This window comes from Tripterygium wilfordii, chromosome 17 (assembly GCF_013401445.1).
Source record: "Tripterygium wilfordii isolate XIE 37 chromosome 17, ASM1340144v1, whole genome shotgun sequence".
NCBI lineage: Eukaryota > Viridiplantae > Streptophyta > Magnoliopsida > Celastrales > Celastraceae > Tripterygium > Tripterygium wilfordii.
In genome coordinates this window covers 9,367,162-9,374,538 of record NC_052248.1, presented here as the reverse complement: position 1 = coordinate 9,374,538, position 7,377 = coordinate 9,367,162, and the positions used below count along the sequence as shown (strand labels likewise).

The window sequence follows — 7,377 nt, the reverse complement described above, 5'->3', positions numbered from 1 at the left end:
AAGGAGTCCATTGGTGGTGTCAGGTTGCCAAACCGACTCCGGAATCAGCTAGATCGATGCTTTTTGTCTGGTGGTTATTTTTGACTTCATGGTGGGTTTTTGTCAAAATCAACGACTGTTGACTATAAGTGATGGCTGGGCTTTGCTCATGGGGGCCGGATGCTTCTTTTGACAGCAACGGTAGTTAGATTGGTGGTCAAACAACGAGGATCTATCTTTGGCCATGAGAGAGGATAGAGAAGTCACATGAGGGGGAAAAGGGAGAGACAGAGGAGAGAGAGAAAATTAGAATTCCAAGAGAGATATGAGTGATTTTAAGGGTTTAATTTTTGATTTTTGATTTTTGAATTTACTTAGTCAGTTGCTTACATGGCTTGTCATGTCATTATAACACTTATGGACCCCAAACTTATGTATGACTACTACTACCGGTACCTATGTGACATGGTCAAACCAAAAAAATTTTAAAATCCAAAATCACACTAGTACCATTTAGGGTAGAGGTTCGCGACATACAAAGTCGAAGACGTCGTAACAACTCGTTTCTTCTCTCAACCTCTTAATCGACTTCGGTAGTCGTTGCCACTGATAATCGAAAGGAGGTTGTCCAACAACGATGTTACATACATTGCTACCATTAGGCGGCTAACAAACATGTTAGAGCAAGTCCAATGCGTCTCTCATAATTGGTAAAAAATATCTTTAGGGATGCTTTTTCACCTTATCTCTTTCCAACCGGTATCCAATGTTTATCCCTATTATTTTTTTTTTGTTTTGATATCCCAACAGTAAGGTAGAAGAAATATCCCCTAAACTCTGACAAATAACAAAAAAATTGAGACTCTCTCTCCTCGTGAACGTCTTCGCGCGTACACCTACACAGAGAAGAGAATACAAGCGCGCGAGTCGATCGCTTCCATGCTCCGATGATCTCTCTCACAGGTATATTTTGTTTGCTTCTTCTTCTAACCTATATCTTTGTTGTTTTAATTGGAAACCAAAACCTAGGGTTGCCTCTCAAAACCTTCATGCTTGAAACCTATATTTGAGTTTTCTTGATTCTTGGAGAAAACAACCTAATCTTATATGATATCTTTACGTTTGTGATTTGCTTATTCTGATTCTTGTTGTTTTGTTGGGATTGATGTTTGGGTTTTGGCATTTGTTCTAATGGGATTATCGTATATAGTTGGTTTGGTTTTGTGGGTAGCCCTGAACTTTGATTGGGTACCTGTGTTGGCTTTCTCATTGGGCTTTCTTTTTGAATACGGTAATTTGAGAGCTTGACTCGATGATTTTCTTCTAGTTTCTTATGGCAATTTCATCATTTTCATTTTGTTATTACTGTATTACGTTGAAAGCCAGGTTTTAAAATCAAGCTTTGCTATTGACACTGCTAGCATGACTCAAGGTTTAGAGACCTATTATGAGCGTCACAAGGCTGAGATATTAGCTAGACAAAGTTTTGCTTGAGCCATGATTAGAGGTCTGTTTTGTATGATGAACTACGTAATGACTCTGTTTTAGTTATATTGGCTAGTTGCCATTTTTGTTACATTTGAACAGTGCATTGAACTAGTTGAAAGAAACACCTTAAATTAATATTTAGATACAACATATGTAAATTTAAATTACTAATACAATAAGACACACACGTACAAGTAATTAAGTAGTCCAATACAATACAATCAGTTGTCATATTTGTTCAATATAATTATTCTCCACCATGTAGTTATCATAGATGTTCATCATTGATGGTATCATCTTCCTCGAGTAACATATTAACCAAATGATTACCGTGAGCCATATGGAAAGTGAAAGTTTGTAAGAAAAACAAAGGAAAAATGAGGAGATCAACAAGTGAAAGTGAGTAGAGGTGATATAGCAAATGAGGTTATTTATAGGGCAGTTGAACATGAGCGGTAGGTTAAATGAGTGGTGGTTGACATGTTTGAGTGGTAGGAGGATTATGTGGTGGTGAATCAATTTTTAAATGGTAGCTTAATTGTATGGTGGTGAACACTTTGAATGGTGGTAGCTAAAATGAATGGTGGTAAACAAATGTTTGAATGGTAGTTGAAATATGTGGTGATGAATAATGTTTGAGTGGTAGTTAAAATGTGTGGTACATGGAATGAGTGGTAACTTAAATAATAAGTATTTTAATTATTATTTTTTTAGTAAATAATTTGGAAACAATATAAAATTTATTCATTTATAACAAAAAAAATTATTACTTTAAACCAATGTATAATTATGACATTATATTGAAACAAGTTGCATTTGTTAATAATAAGTTAAAGTTGAAGGTAGTTAAAGTAGTTATGTTGAAATATAGTAAAATAATTGATGTGATGTTAAAAAGGGGTATGTGGTTAGAAGGGTATTAGAAAACTAGTAATCTAAAATAATTTTTTAACTTAAAATATCGAAACATGTACCCAAAAATAAGGTATTGCATTGGACTTGCTCTTATTGTGTATTACATGTTTCTTTGCTTTGGTTTTGAAACAGGTAAATCGAATTGATTAGGTTTATGATTTATGATTTGTTCATTTGGTTGTTGAAATTCAAGGTTTATGGTAGACGTTTTTATCTAATACATATATATTGTAAGTATGTATGAATACTTTTTTTCTAATGCGTATATATTGCTAAGGTTCAGTTTCTCTGCATTCGTCTATTGACTTCATCTTCTCTGTCTACATATTCATTGTCTTCATCATCCTCTACCTCATTTTCTTTGCCTTCATCACTTTTTTCCAATCCCAAAATGCTTCAAATTTGAAGTGGATCCACCACTAACACTTGGAATTGATGATATGCTTTATGTGGGCTTATCTTTGTCATTTTCAATTGTCTCAATTTCTTGTTGCATTAATTTTGTTTTCTTCTTCAGTTTCAAGCAATTCAACATCAATAACTTGTAAACAAGGTAATAAACAATATAATGACATACTTAAATCATTTAAATAATATATTCCATTAACTTAAAATCAGGGGAGTAACCAATTCCAATGATATTAATCAAAGGAATAACTTAATTCATTGTTCTAAATCAATATAATAATCAATTATATTGATTTAAAATCAATGAAATAACCAATTTTACAAGTTTAAAACAATGAAATAACTTAATACATTGATTAAAATCAGTGAAAAAACCAATTTCATTGATTAAAAATCAATGGAATATCTAAAATCCATTGATTTAAATAAGTGGATTAAATAAAAAATGAATGAATTTATATGGAATAACATATTAAGAGCAAAAAATGATCTTCAATGTGTTCAAATGTTTTATCGGGCATGATTTAAGTGTTGATATGTATGTGGTGTAGAAGTCCTTTTTTGACCACTTCTTTAGATCTTACTTTAAAAACTTGAGAAGGTATGCATCAACCACTCGGGCGAACACAGTGGTGTGTTCACAAAACCAGTACTACAAGAGAAAGGTAGGATTAGTTATGTTATAGTCAATAAGATATGTTAATAAAATTAATATATTATTGGATATAATCTTACCGTCATCACTATAGCAAAACTTGTCACCTTGACTAGATTTATTATGCATTTCTTGATTGATTCTATGAAGTTATATATTGGCTATGGCTCTTGACCAATTATATCTTCTCATTTCCGCCATGTTGACAACATATGGAATGAAAACCCGTGTAAAGGCATTGTCGCTTGTAGAGAAAAACAAAGTCAGACAAATGTTCAAAGTTAGCAGCCTAGCTACATCAGCTGCATAATCCTTTGTTTGGCCTGTCGCTGCTGCTTGTAATGCAGCTTTTTTGTTTGTTGATTTCAGTGTCTTGACATCTTTGAATGTATTTTTGACAAATTCTAAGTCTGCTAGCTTTGGTTCTCTTGCCAAATTCATCAAATGTTTCCCTGATGACACACCAAAAATAAGTGTGGTATCATTATTTGATAGTCAAACTTGCTTCCTTTCAACATATAATGTCATCAGTCTTTTACTCTTTTTGATCTTCACAATAGGTTCCTTTCCTATACACTACTTGAACATATTCCAAAATGATGTTTTTTTAGCATTTCCTTATGTTTGCTTGTGAAACTCAAGCTTTTAACAAAAATTTCAATCCCTACAAGATTTGACTTGTATTGAAGGGATAAACTTTCATTTCCTCATCCTCTTCAGTACATTCTGATTGTCTTAATGTTTTTTGTTGTTTGCCTTTCTTTACTATTTGTATTTATCAGTGAAAATTCCAAACAAATACCCACTCTCTCTCCCCTCTTCCTCACACTCATGTTCTCTCTCTCTCTCTTCCCCTCATTGTCAGAATCAAGGTTAATCGTGTGGCCAACAATCAGGGCCGCCGACCCACTGAACTGAATAGTCGAAGCGCCATGACTCACCCCTAGTCATCATTTGCTGCCAACAACTGTCTACTTCATTGGAATCTCAGTTTGAAGCCACGGTTAAAAAAAACTTTTGGAGCCCAATCCAATCACCCCTCCGCGAACGACCAACACCATTGAACTTGCCTTGTTGAGCTTTACAAGTTTTAGTCCTTGGATGGCCGAAATAATTATTCCATTGATTTGGCTTGTCATTCCATTAATCGGGTATTTCTAGTTAGCAGGTGTTTCCTTCATAGATCATTGTCAACCTAATGTTTGTGCTTGTTTCAGCTCTATGAGCTTTCTCGAGTGATGATAGACAATGAAATAAATTGCCTATTTGATCTTGTTGCTTGTTTTGTTCTAATACGTATGTAATTTATGTTTAATATTTTTTATCTGTCACAAACTTAAAAAGAGATATCTGATTACATACTTTCCTACCACCATCTTCTATGCCTAGGGAATTGTTGGATTTGGAATTGCCTCACTACAAAATAATGGATTTGGGTATTCATTGAATTAAAACTTCTATGCCTAGGGAATTGTTGGATTTGGAATTGCCTCACTGCAAAATAATGGATTTGGGTATTCATTGAATTAAAACAATATATTTGGCTATTCTTTCGAATTGAAAAATAGGTTTTGGCTAATTCATTGATTTTAATAAATGAATTTATTTATTCCATTGATTTTAAACAACGAATTTAACTATTCCATTGTTTAAATCAATGGATTTAGCTCTTCCATTGTTTTAAATCAACCGAATAATTAAATCCATTGTCTTCAATCAATGGAATAACTAAAGCAACTTATTTAAAACTATGAAAAATCTAATTCCATATATTTGAAACAATGGATTTGGATATTTGACTGATTTGAAATAAATGGATTTAGGTATTCCACTCATTTGAAATAATAGATTTCAGTTTTCCTTTGATTTGAACAATGGATTTAGGTAGTCCACTGATTTAAAATAATAGATTTGGATATTCCATTTATTTGAAACAATAGATTTCGGTTTTCCTTTGATTTGAAACTATGAATTTAGGTATTCTATTGATTTGAAATAATGGGTTTAGGTATTCACTGATTTGAAACAATAAATTGAGTTATTTCAGATAACTTCCATGCATATCTAGTAAAATGAAATTATAACAAATGGAGTATCAAACCTACAATAGTATTATATATTTAAATATTGTTCATGCAAATAGATATGAATAGTCAACTAGTTTTCAATAACCTTTGTTTGTGATCTTAGTTTCCAATAACAAATGGATTTTCACTTTCCGACGACTATTCCATCCGTCCAAAGGCTGAAACATGTAGATCTCATTAAGGCAAGTTCAACAGTGGCGGTGGTGATTAGTGGAGGGGTGGCCTATGATGGTCGGATCGAGTTCCAAAAGTTTCGTTTGACCCAACTTGAAGGCGAGATTCCAGCAAAATAGATGGATGTTGGCTACAAATGAATATCGGGGATGAGTCATGGTGCTCTTGTGCTTCATTTCAGTGGGTTGGCGGCCCTGATCAGTGGTCATACAATGGACCTTGGATTCTGACAATGAAGGAGAAAGAGAGAGAAGGAGCGAGAGAGAGAGAGAGAGAGATTGTGAGAGGGAAGTGAGTAAACTATAAACATAAGTGAGAGGCTTTCAAAGTTTGAATTTTAAAAATTATCCTCTTTGGATGATGAAATTGTTGGAAACATGCAACTCGCGGAAGCGTATAAGGACCTCATAGACATAAACGATAGTTAGACAAGTTTCAAAGATTTCTTATCAAATACTAATCACCATAGCACAAACCATATATCAATTAATTGCAAGAATATTATATACCTTGAGATCTCTCTGATTTGATCTCTAATAATCAGGAACGAAGGATGGAGTCAGCGAGTTTGATACTAAGCTCAAACCTACGGATCTTCCACCGTATGCACCAATTCCCAAACTTGGATTGAGAGGGTGGTATCTTTTTTCCAAGAACCTGAACAACACAAACAAAACTAGTGGAAACGATTAGAGAGTATAGAGGCCAACTGGTGTCTCAAAACTTGTGTTAACAAAACACACACTATGTGTGTATTTATAGGGTTCGGCCACACCTAGGTTTTCTCCCTAGGTGGGCCGGCCCCTAAGCCTCTCCCTCTCCTAATTCCGATCCATTTTGGTTTTCCTGTATCTTCTAGTATTGGGCTTCTGGGCTACAGTGGGGACCAACTAGGAAAAATAAAACATGGGCTTCCTATGAATTTAATTATTAGCCCAAACCCATGGACATAATTATAATTCATAAATTATAATATATTCCACTAAAATATTATAATTGCACTCCCCGTTTTATCTAAAATTAAATATGAGCATTTCGTTATACTTGTTCATAAATTCCTCACATTAAGTTATAGATATCCGTCAATTAAATATGCCACTGACATATAGTATTTAATTGACATCTTTAAATATTTCCTTGATCTTCCCGCTTAACTTATTTGAATGTGTCGGATTAATTAAAATCCACCTGCAGGGTTTTGACACAATCTCAAATCCTATAAGCATTCTCAAGAGGGTATCATCAATCCATAATTGGACGTGAATTTTATTAACAGATTATTTTCCATCGTACATTTAATACGGTGACCCATCTGACTTGGTGTTTGTTGGCCTGTACAAAAAGACCTCACCCTGTAGTAAATCAAAGTCCCGTACATTAAATGCACATGTACTAATAATCTTTAATAAATTAAGAATATGAACAATTCTATAACGTCTGTGTGAGTGTACAATTTTCCATATAGTTAGAGTGGAAAAATTGACTCACACGTAGTCCTGATCAATACACTCCAAGTGTACTGGTATAGTAAGTTCAAGCTTTGCCGCTCTCCGTAACCAAGATAGGTATACTGAAATACTATACCACAACCAAACCGACAGTTTGTCCAATTCCATCTTAGCTATGATCGCTTACTTATATTCGATAGGAACTTATGAATTGATCTTCCAT

General features: G+C 33.8%; 1 long non-coding RNA gene across 1 annotated transcript; it reads left to right on the top strand.

The window, feature by feature from the left end:
• Positions 1 to 568: 568 nt before the first annotated feature.
• LOC119982543 lies at positions 569 to 4,806 on the top strand. The gene is made up of 3 exons (XR_005464420.1): positions 569 to 689; positions 790 to 942; positions 4,311 to 4,806. It is a non-coding gene; the product is annotated as an uncharacterized LOC119982543 (long non-coding RNA).
• The last annotated feature ends 2,571 nt before the right edge of the window (positions 4,807 to 7,377 follow it).